The following is an 11,339-nucleotide window of genomic DNA, read 5'->3' on the forward strand; positions in this document are numbered from 1 at the left end:
GCCTATGGTCATCTGGAGGGTGTTCGACACTTGATAGAAAGACCTGAGCTGGAAATGCAGATGTCATTATCTGTGAAAATGTGGCAAAACTTCTACCATGAGTCAGGTACACATAAAATCAAGATATGGGTTCTTTCCTTTTTTTCTTTTTGATGTGCCAACTGAAGGCTGGGAATTGGATGAGGTTTTTAAACTGAGGATATTTTAAGAGACCACATGCTGGAGAAGACCAGTATTAAAGAAGTAAGAAGGAAAAGTTGGAAACTAAAAAAAAGTGTAGCACAATGATAGGAGAAACAGTGAGGAGGAGCTTCCCAGACTATAAAAGTGGTCAGAATGGCCCAGGACGTTCTCCTGGTCTCCATACCTGCCCTATGGAAGAGCATCTGAGCTCTTTGTGTGCATGGTTCGTTATCCGCCTGGCTACATGGTAAAAACTCCACTGCTCAACTGCCTCCTCTGAATATTCTGATTCAATTAGTCCGAGGGGAGAATATTGGAAGAATTCAATTAGTCTGAGAGGAGAATGTTAGTATATTTTTTTTGGGGGGGGGGAGGGTACTGGGGATTGTACTCAGGGGCACTTGACCCCTGAGCCACATCCCCAGCCCTATTTTGTATTCTATTTAGAGACAGGGTCTCACTGAGTTGCTTAGTGCCTCACCATTGCTGAGGCTGGCTTTGAACTTGCAATCCTCCTGTCTCAGCCTCCACAGCCTCTGAGATCACAGGCATGCGCCACTGTGCCTGGCTGGAAGATTGGTACATTTCTAAAGTTCTCCACTGCCCTACTTTTCTGGTTCCCTAGGTCTATATTTACCCATTTTTTTTTCTGGGTTCCTGGGTCCCTGGATAAGGAATAGGTAGTGGGAGATGGCCAAAGCTGCTTCATCTCTTTTTATCACTGGGTCTCTCCACCTGAACATGGGACCTTTCCCTGCTGGTCCAGCTGCACCTGCCGTAAAATTGGGCTCAATTTCTACTGTACTTTAGCATTTTCTGTCAGCACTTATCTTTTGGTATTAACAGTTTTTGTCTTTTCATTGTGTTTGTCATTTCCATGAGAATTAGGTAGAGGCTGCTATTCTAATATTATCATTACCATTTTGCAGTGCTGCGGATCAAATGTAGGGCCTTGTACCTCTTAGGCAAATGTTCTACCACTGAAGGACATTCACAAGTTCCTTTTTTTTTAGTTCATATGGTTTCTCTGTTTTAATATCAATATCTTTAATCCATTTGAAATTGATTTTATTGGTAGAGTGTTAGGTATAAGTCAAGAATTTAGCTCTTCTTTTCCTTCAAATAATCATCAATTGTCATAATACCACTTATTGAATAAGCCTTCCTTTCCTTGTCCTTTGTGATAACAGTAATGATAGTGTGAGGGGGGAAATGGCAATGGTATCCTATCCTGAAGAGTCTTTAGAAATAATTTAGAAATATGATTGAGGCTGGAGCCCTTGCTGGAAAATGACAGTGACCACTGCCACCACAGGGTGGTTGACCCCCCACCCCGGGTAGACCCCCCAGGGAAGCAGGAAGTAAACTCCAAGGATGCTCAGGGTTCAAGATTTTGGAGTAGGAATGAAATACTGTGTTATTTGAGGAAATCTTTTCTTTCTATATGTATTTATATTTTACCTGCTACATGATGTCTGATTGAAAAAGAGTCACGTGCTTCATCTAGCAGGTTGGCTCATGAAAGGAACCCACTCTTCCCGTGGCTCTTGCTGGAGCTTATGGTAGTGCAAATTGGACCTAGAGGACCCAAGACCACTGGGTGCAAGGGATCCAGCTGCTCCATGAACCCTGGGTGGTGACAGAGGCCATTCACCCCTGGGGCACCACTCCTGAAACAGCACTTTCACTGGAGACCCTGCAACACAAAGGTCAGTGTTGGTGGGTGGAGATTCAGAGACTCGGAAGAGAAAACCCTCAGGGGAGTTGGTTTGAGAGCCAAAATTTTGGAGGGCCAGGTGATGAGTGATGGCAGGCAGGAGAGAGTCCTGCCCTTGTGAAGGACTTCAGCTTGGGTTTCTTTTTACTGGTGACTCCAGGAGTGCGTAAGTTTCTTGGATTCTTGGCTTTTCCTCTTCCTACAGTAATTTCATTCTGAGGTAACCCCACCCCTACAGGTAGTGAGGTAGGCTTAGACAAACCCACAGGGCAGGTTGGTAAGGAAAGGAAGTCTTCTCTCTGGTTCCAGGGAAGGGGACCTCATCCTGTGGAGTGGACTGTAATTTGGGGGTCTGTGTGGTAACAGGCAGTGTCCACAGGAGAGCCAGGTGCGAAGGAGAAGGACTCGGTATCAAGAAGTGTTCCAGGTCAAACTTATAAAATCCAAGTTCTCAGTCTTACAGAGTAAGGGAGATTCCTCTGAAAAAGGAGAAAGTAGACAAGACATACAAAAACAGTTACATTTCCTGAGCCCAAACTGCAATGGACCAGGTAGGTACTAATCGCTCTGTGCATATTCAAAAATTTTTATTATGATTAAAATATGCATAATCCCAAATTGACTCTTGTTAACTATTTTTAAGTGTACAATTCAGTGGCACTAAGTATATTCACAGTGTTGTACAACAAATCACCACTATCCATTTCCAGAGCATTTTCAGCATCCCAGATGGAAATTCTATACTCATTAACTAATAGACTTCCCCATTACCATTTCAATCAAGGCCTGCTAACCTCTGATATACTTTATGTCTCCATGATCTTGTCTATTTTAGGGACTTCATATGGGAAGAATCATACACTGTTTGTTTTAGTGTGTGCTTGGCTTATTTCACTTAGCCTGATGTCTTTGAGGTCCATATGTATTGTAGCATGTATCATAATTTCATTCCTTTTCATAGTGGGATAATTTCGCATTGTAAGGACATATCACATTGTATTTGTCTATTCATCTATTCATTTTATTTGTCTATTCATTTAAGTTGTTTCTACCTTTTTGGTATGCCAATGCTGCTATGAAGATTGGTGTCTGCTTATTTATTTGAGTCCCTGCTTTCAATTTTGTTGGAAGTTCTGGATCTTGGTGATTGTATGTTTAACTTTTTGAGGGACATTACAAAGTCAAATTTAATTCCCCATGAGGACCCTGGGGGAGAAGCAATGTCACTATCTTTTCTCCTTCGTTTTTACATGAAACCCATCTCCAGGCTGTAGAGATTCTAGCTCTAGAAATATCTTGTATCCATATACCTGTCTCCACCTCCTCCACCACCAACCCAGTCTCTGCTGTCATCATTTCTAAGACATAGACACAGCCTCTTAACGGTGCTCCCTGCTTCCCCTCCTGTCTTTCCCCGTCCATTCTCCTTGCAGCCATTAGTATTCCCCCTAAAGGTACAAAACAAATTGAACCTGGTGGCTTCCCCTGGTTCAGATCCTTCGGTGGCTTCTCAATCCGCTCAAGCTACTGTTCAAATCCTTCTTGTGGCCCATGAGGTTGTGCCTGCCCTGGGCTCCCTCACTCTCCAGTCTCTGGGTCAAGTTTCCCCAAATTTCAAGTTTTCTTACAAGCAGATTATCGATAGGCCCAAGATGGAGACCCACAGACCCTGGGACAGATGCCTTCTGCTGCAAACAGCTCATTTATTTACTCTAGTGGCCCCACAAATTGTATCCTTTCCTAAGTGTGCCATGATGGGAACGAGGGGAGCAAGCTCTCTGGGCACTTTGGCCTTCTCTTGTTTTACTGAATGCCCTCGGTGTCTTTCCTCCTTGGAGCTCTGGTATGTGCTGCTCTCTGTCTTCTAGAACACTCTTCTACTTACCTTCACCTCCAGCTCTATCCGCACTACATCCCCAACCTTGGAAGCAGGCACCTCTGTCCTTGCTTCTTTGAAACCACTTTCAATTCTTAGCTTAAACAGAGTGTCATGTAAGAGTCAAGACCATGGACTATGGAGACTTCGACCTTCCCTACTGCTAGCAGGTAACTTTGGGCCAGTTACTTAATTTCACTGTGCCTCCATGTGGAGCAGTTCCCCAAAAAGGGGAGGCAGCCCCAGCTGAGCAGACAAGCAAAACAGACTTCATTGAGCATGACCTTCCAGGTGTTAGGCATGGTGGAAAAATTGCTTTTGTACTGTCCATTTAGTCGTCACAGTCCTGTGAGGCAGGTGCCATGGTGTTGTTATTCTCGTCCTTGTTCTCCAGATGGGGAACTGGGAGCTCTGCAATGGTACGTGGCTTAGTTGAGGCCAGGGCTCTCCAAATTCCAAATGCTGCCGATCTTCAGCATGTCAACGCTCTCTTGCAGTTACATAGAGAATACTATGTCAGGATGCTGTTGCCCAGAGCAGAGAAGTCAGGACCACCAAGACTGATGAGAATCCAGTTGTAGACAACCGATCCCAGTCTGGCCCGTTGATGTAGAAGATTTCATACAGGGCAGTAGGTGCTGATAAAGGACTGGGAAAGCAGAAAGAGCAACACAGGCCTTCCAGATAATTCCGCCTCTATCCTTACATATTTTTCCAAGTGTAACAGGGGTCCACTTTATGCTCTGAATATAAACCTTGCTGCTCGGCCACTGGTGGCTTATTTTAAAAATGATATTTAAAACATTTTTTCCTCTTCTCTCCTGAGGGAAACAGGTTAACAGTCTTCCTGTTCTAAGCCAAGCTGGTTGCCCTCCCCCTCACTGTTCATGAGAGTAAAGAACCTCTGGACCTGGAAACTGGAACAGTAGCTCTTTCAGATATGAGTTAAAAATTAATTAGATCTATTGATAATAATGCTTGAAAAATAGCCTTTGTATCCCCTTTTCACTTTTATTTGTTCATTTGTTTTCTGTAGTACTGGGAGTTGGACTCCAAGGAGAGCTGCCTACTTGAGCCCAGATAGCAGGGTATTCTACCACTGATCTACACCCCCAGCCCTTTTTACTTTTTATTTTGAGAAAGGATCTCATTAAGTTGCCCAAACTGGCCTCAGACTTGTGATCCTCCTGCCTTAGCCTCCTGAGTGGCTGGGATTACAGGTGTGCACCCCCACACTGACTGTATCTGTCCCCCTTTGGAAAGCCCTCTCTTCTCCCTGGCCGTTAGAACGATGGCCTCTGTGATGTCAGTCGGTGCCTTTCTCCTTTGCTAGCAAAGCAAATACAAAGCAATACAACTTTTCCCCTAAAGCTTGTCCTCATTATTAGACCAGCATCAGGGAAAAGGACTGAGCTTCGGCTACAATGAGGCTGGCATAAACACTGCTTTCCATCACAAACTCTTGCCACTGAATTTGCCGTTCTCTCAGCATGAGGTGGAGCCTCCGTTACCCTCCTGGATCTGGGCTTGCTGAACAAAATCTCTGCTCAGGAAAGTCTGGTAGACGGGAAGCTATGCTATTCCTGGGGGTAGCTCCTTGTTGTTGTTGTTTTTTTAAAAATTTTTATTTATTTTTTATTAAAAGTTTTTGTAGTTGTAGACAGACAGCATGCCTTTACTTTATTTGTGTATTTTTTTATGTGGTGCTGAGGATCAAACCCAGTGCCTCCCATGTCCAAGACAAGTGCTCTGCCACTGAGCTACAGCCCCAGCCCCCAACATTTTTTACTTTTTATTTTTAGTTTTACATGACAGTAGAAGATATTTTTGGAAGATTATGCATACATAAAGTGTAACTTACTTTATTTAAGTTCCAACTCTTGTGGACGTACATGATGTGGAGTTATCCTGATTATGTATACAGATACAAGGGTAGGAAAGTTCTGACCAATTACTTCTACTGTCTTTCCTATTCCCCTCCCCACTCCTCTTCCCTTTATCTAGTCCAGTAGATTCTATAATTCCCCTCCCCATCCTCCCTTGTTTGGGGTTAGCATCCACAAATCAGAGAGAATATTCAGCATTTGGTGTTTTGGGATTGGCTTATCTCACTTACCATGGTATTTTCCAGTTCCACCAATTTATTGGCAAATGACATAATTTTATTCTTCTTCCTGTCTGAGGAATATTCCACATTCTCTTTATCCATTCATATGGGGTAGCTCTGACCTGTGGCTTCTGACAGCTTTTTGGAACACTTCTTCTTATAATTTGCCTTTTTTTGAGTCTACACACTATATTGTGAGCAGTCTGAGTGGTGTGGAGAGGCTGCATGTAGTTGCTTCAGTCAACAACCTCAGAGGGCAGCTTCTGTCAATAGCCAGCATCCACTGCCAGCATCCACTGCAAAGTCAGTGAGCCCTTGGAGACATCCAGCCCAGCAGAGCTCCAGGTGACTGCAGCCCACCCAACATCAGAATGTAACCTCATTAGAAAACCCAAGGAGAGCTGCCTACCTGAGCCCAGACAGCAGAGGAACCAGAGAAATCATAATAAATTGTCATTCTAAGTACCTGTGTTTCAGGATGGCCCATGACACAGCCATGGGTAACTGGCATGTTTCTGACCATGAGAGCAGTACCACTGCTACCGGAACTTCCGAACAGAGGAACCACCTGCTAAGTTGGGAAACTTCCAGGACAACTCCTGGCACCCATATCACAGTGTCTCTGCCAGGAATCGAACCTACAGATATGCCCCAATCCTGCATCTACCCATAACCTTACGAAAGTGCATCCAGTTGAATGAGCTGAACCATATGCACTATCCTAGCTGCAAGGAAATCTGGGAAATATAATTATAAAAAGCTTCCCAGCCTTTGTAAGATAAAAGAATTATAGCAGGTATTGAAGAAAGAAATGCATAGTGTCAGCCACCCATCCCAACTCCTAAATGACCAAGCAATTGTACCACCCAAGAAAGAGAATGTTCTAGAATTTTATAGTGCATAATTCATACTGATTTCACCCCAAACACCTTTTGCGCTCATTACTCTATAGATCTTGGGGACAAAGCTTATCACATTCAATTATTATAATGTTCAAAGAGATCTTATCTGTATCTGGCTGAATATCTGTATCTCATTCTGAAAGTTCTTTGATGTTTGCTATGCTTTTAGCAAATAGAGCAATTGAAACAAATGACAGTACTTTGGTGATTCGTTATATTTTAACCTAAGAACGGAGCAGCCTTTGTAGGCTGGATTCATTGTACTTGAAAATGGAATAGTTGACAGACTTAAACATGGGTCAATTTTATTTTTAAATTTGTTCCATCTTTAGCTTTTTTTGAAATAAAGGTAAAACTCAAATACTATAAAAGTTATTATTCTACTCATTTTTAAATGAACAATTGAGGGGCATCTAGTACATTCATAGTGTTGTTCAACTGCGGCCTCTATTTTCTTCCAAAACATTTTCATCATCCCAAACGGAAACCTTATACCAGTTAAACAGTCTTTCTCCCTTCCCCTCTATGGCTAGTCTCCAGGAATCACTAAGCTGCTTTCTGTTTTTATGGATTTGCCTCTTCTGGGTATTTCATATAAATGAGGGTGTACAGTGTGTGACCTTTTGTGACTGGCTTCGCTCAGCATAATGTCTTCAAGTTCTTCTAGGTGGTTGTATGTATCGGTTCTTGATTCCTTTTTATTGTTGAGCAATGCTCCATTGTACGGATTGTCACTTTTTAAAACCCCGTTCACCCATTGATAAACAGCTGGGTTGTTTCCACCTTTTGGTCATTGTGAACAGTGCTGCTATAAATACTCCTGGATAGGTTTTGGTTTGAATACCTGTTTTCAGTCTTTGGGATGTACACCTAGGAGTGGAATTGCTGGGTTGTACGTTTCTTGTATGTTATTTTCATTGTAGATTGCAAAATTTCCTTGAATGAAAATTCAATGATATAGAAAGATTTTTGCATTCTATGCTTTGGCTTTTCTGTTGATAATTCAAGATCTCTGCCCCATGGAAGGCTAGCCTTTTGTGTTAGTTGATGAGTGTTTTTTTTTTTTTTTTTTTTAAAGAAAGGGGATTATAGTTTGTACTGGCAAAATAACTCCCCAGCTAAAAAGAGTTTGATTGAAAAAATGACACCTTCTTATCTGTTTGTACTCCCATCCCCCATTCCTATTATTTCAGATGGATTAAAAATTGATTGTGAAAAACGCACACAAATTCTCCCAAATTTGTTTTTATGTGACCTACTCAAAGCATTACCTATCCAATTATTATTTGGTGTAAAAATTGTATAAAATCTGTAAGTAAAATTTAGAAACAATGTAGTGATTATATATCTGGAGTCTGCAGCCAGAATTTCTGGGTTTGAATTCTGGATGTTCCACTTACTACTGGTGATATGCAGGAAAAGCTTCTTACTCTATCTGTTCCTCAGTTTCCCCATATGTAAAATGGGGCCAATAATAGCACTGTTGTAAGGATGCAAAATCCTTAGAACAGTGCCTGGCCTGAGATTAGCTTTTATCGAATAGAAGTTCACAAATTCATCTAGGTAAATACAATACCTATAATCAAGGTGATTAATAGAACAACTTCTAGAGGAAGTTCTTACTGATTTTAGATTCAATAATGCTAATCATTTTCTATGAAAGAACAGGTTTTTTTCTTCCTAAGATAAAACATGAAAGCTATTGATAGAGTATTAGGGGAAAACATATGTAATAATTTATCTAAAATACCCAAAGAGAGGTACTGTGAAATTTGAAAATAATTTCACCAATGACAAAACACAATGTTCTATAATAACTGTCCCCACCTCTTGGTTTTGTAGTCAGGACTCTTCCATTCATTCAGCAAGTACTTATTCAGCTCTTACGAGGCACAGTACTAAGTATAGACTAAGGAATAAAATAAATGTTATACCCATAGAACTTCCAGGCTAGTGGTGGGGACAAAAATGAAAAACAAGTTAACAATTTTATAACTACAATTTATGATAAGAGCTAGAAGAGAATGCAATAAATAAATGAAATAATATATGTGAAGTATCTGGTAGAGTTCTTGGACCTTAGAAAGTGTGCAATAAATGTTATATAACCATTTATTATTGCAATTATCATCACAATTTATCCAATTCACTCACCTGTAAAAAAAAAAATAGTCCATTATCTTTAGTGTAAATTTCCTGCCCTCTAGTGGGGACTTCAAGTCATAGCTGCACAAAAAAACAGGTCTATAGTTTGATGTTACAGCAGCTGTTATAAGGAGGGCCTGGTAGTTGGGATGCCTAGCATGGTACCTCTCAGGCCCTGCGAGACACTTGCCTGCTCTAGGACCTCATCTGGGAAGCTCAGAGGGCTTCCCTATACATCTCAGTGCCATGTGACCCCACCACTCTTCCTGGATAGCCACCCAAGGTTAGCCAACAGTCTGTGTGAACTGGCTTGGGGTGGAAGCTCTACTAGGTAGGGATCCTCATGTAGAAAGGTAGCAGACCTTTAAAACAGGACAAGAAAGAGCTGCTTAATCCACAGTCAAAGAAAATGCATGAAAACATTTGAACCATGGTTTTAGCAGAACATTAGAGAGAAGCGGGTCTGGCTGGGCCAGGACTGCCTCCCACCCAAAGAGGCTGCAGTAGCCTCACTCCACGTGGGGCTCATGACTGTTGTCTTTTTTCTGCCTTCTCTGAACATCTTTACTTTAACTCAAAATTACATCAATAAGTCTAACCAACAGGGGCTGGGGTTGTGGCTCAGTGGTAGAGTGCTCACCTAGCATGCATGAGGCACTGGGTTCGATCTTCAGAACCACATAAATGTGAAATAAAGATGAATATTTATTTTTAAAAAAGTCTAACCAACAAAGTTGCTTTAGTATGCCATCCTTTTTCAACCTTATGAACTCGCTGAGGAAAAGATAGTATTATCCCCCTTTTTAACACTTCTCTGAGGCACTCAAGGCTCAGAGAAGTCGAGTGAGACCCCCTAAGGTCCTGAAGCTAACGGTGGGCTGTCCAGGATTCATACCCACTTCTCTCTGTTGAGCATAAAGCTTGTGTTCAAGCCACGACCCTACCCCGCATACTGTGGTATCAAATCCTGAGTTTATTACAGTGGCAAGATGAGATGTTTTACTATAATAAAACCCTCTTTAAAAATGACTAGGTTCGACGACTTTAATCTGGTCACCATGTTCTGTCCAAGCCTTGAACATCGGGAGCACCTAGGAGCAACTGGACCCTTGCTGCATAAATTTTATTTTCTTTTAATCATTTCATTCTGAATTTGATCACTGACTGAGAAGTCTTCCCCAGAAGTCTGGGCCCACATTCTGGGAAACCGTTCCTGAGACAGATGAGTGCTGTCTCAAGGTCCTTAACCTAATTCAGGGTCTCCACCAGCACCACCCACTCAGAACCCCTGAGCAGGCGCCATCATGGAAGCCCCCAACAGACACCAACCTGCTGCCTCCTTCATCTTGGACTTCGCAGCCTCCAGAACCGTGAGAAGGAAAGTCCTGTTGTTTAAAACACACACACACACACACACACACACACACACACACACACACACACACCCCACAACCACCTGAATAACTTTAAAAAAAATTACTTATGTTGGGGGTTCAGCTTAAATCAATGGATTCTCAATCACAGGAGGAGCAGCCTGGGCTTCCATACTTTTCAAACTTGCTTGCTTGCCAGGGTGCATCCCAAACCCCCAACTGCTGAACTCTTTAAGTGGTTGCTGGTCAATCTACTTACTTCCAGAGAAACCCTTTTTCTGTTCACATTCCTGGCTAATCTGTGTGTGGAGCTGCAGCTACAGAGGCAACGGTGGTGAAAGGGGAGGCTCTGCTTCTAGTCTCATCCTCCTCTGAGTCCTCTGCCCGGTCTGAACATGAGCAGGACTTGGACCCTCGGCACTGCTCCCTGAACTCTGATCCTGTCCTCCAGACTCAGGCAAGTCAAGCAAATCTAATTTCAGCCACTTTTGCCTGAACTTTACCCACAGCTACCTGACCTGTGGGTTTGCCTTATCTTGTTATTCAGGCCCTGAGCTTCTGCTCAGCATGTCGTCCAAGTCGTCCAAGTCGAGGCCTTTGCTCTGTGTTTACTTACACTGGGAGCATCTGAAGAGCTTGTTAATTGAGCATAGATCCAGATGGGTGCACTGAACGGGAAATATATTGAAAACCCTACTGTTTCCTGCTTTTTGTGTTTTTTTTGGTCCTGGAGGTTGATCCCAGGGGCACTTAATCACTGAGCCACATCTCCAGTCCTCTTTTTTTTTTTGTATTTTATTTAGAGACAGGGTCTAGCTGAGTTGCTTAGAGCCTTGATAAATTGCTGAAGCTGGCTTTGATCTCGAAATTCTCCTGTTGTGGCCTCGAGCCTCTGGGATTACAGGCATCTGCCACCACGCCCAGCTTCCTACTTTTGTTTTTAACCAGAGATTTCGGTTGCATTTGTGTCTACTGGAAAAATGACTTTTTAAAAAATATGACTTTTATTTGAAAATGGGTGGTTAGTTCTCACCCA

General features: G+C 42.4%; 1 long non-coding RNA gene across 1 annotated transcript; it reads right to left on the reverse strand.

The window, feature by feature from the left end:
• Positions 1 to 1,574: 1,574 nt before the first annotated feature.
• LOC144377327 (uncharacterized) lies at positions 1,575 to 10,701 on the reverse strand. The gene is made up of 2 exons (XR_013438221.1): positions 10,563 to 10,701; positions 1,575 to 2,379 (listed from the first exon to the last, which is right to left on the reverse strand). It is a non-coding gene; the product is annotated as an uncharacterized LOC144377327 (long non-coding RNA).
• Positions 10,702 to 11,339: the final 638 nt, after the last annotated feature.

Source organism: Ictidomys tridecemlineatus, chromosome 4 (genome assembly GCF_052094955.1).
Source record: "Ictidomys tridecemlineatus isolate mIctTri1 chromosome 4, mIctTri1.hap1, whole genome shotgun sequence".
In the NCBI taxonomy this organism is placed as follows: Eukaryota; Metazoa; Chordata; class Mammalia; order Rodentia; family Sciuridae; genus Ictidomys; species Ictidomys tridecemlineatus.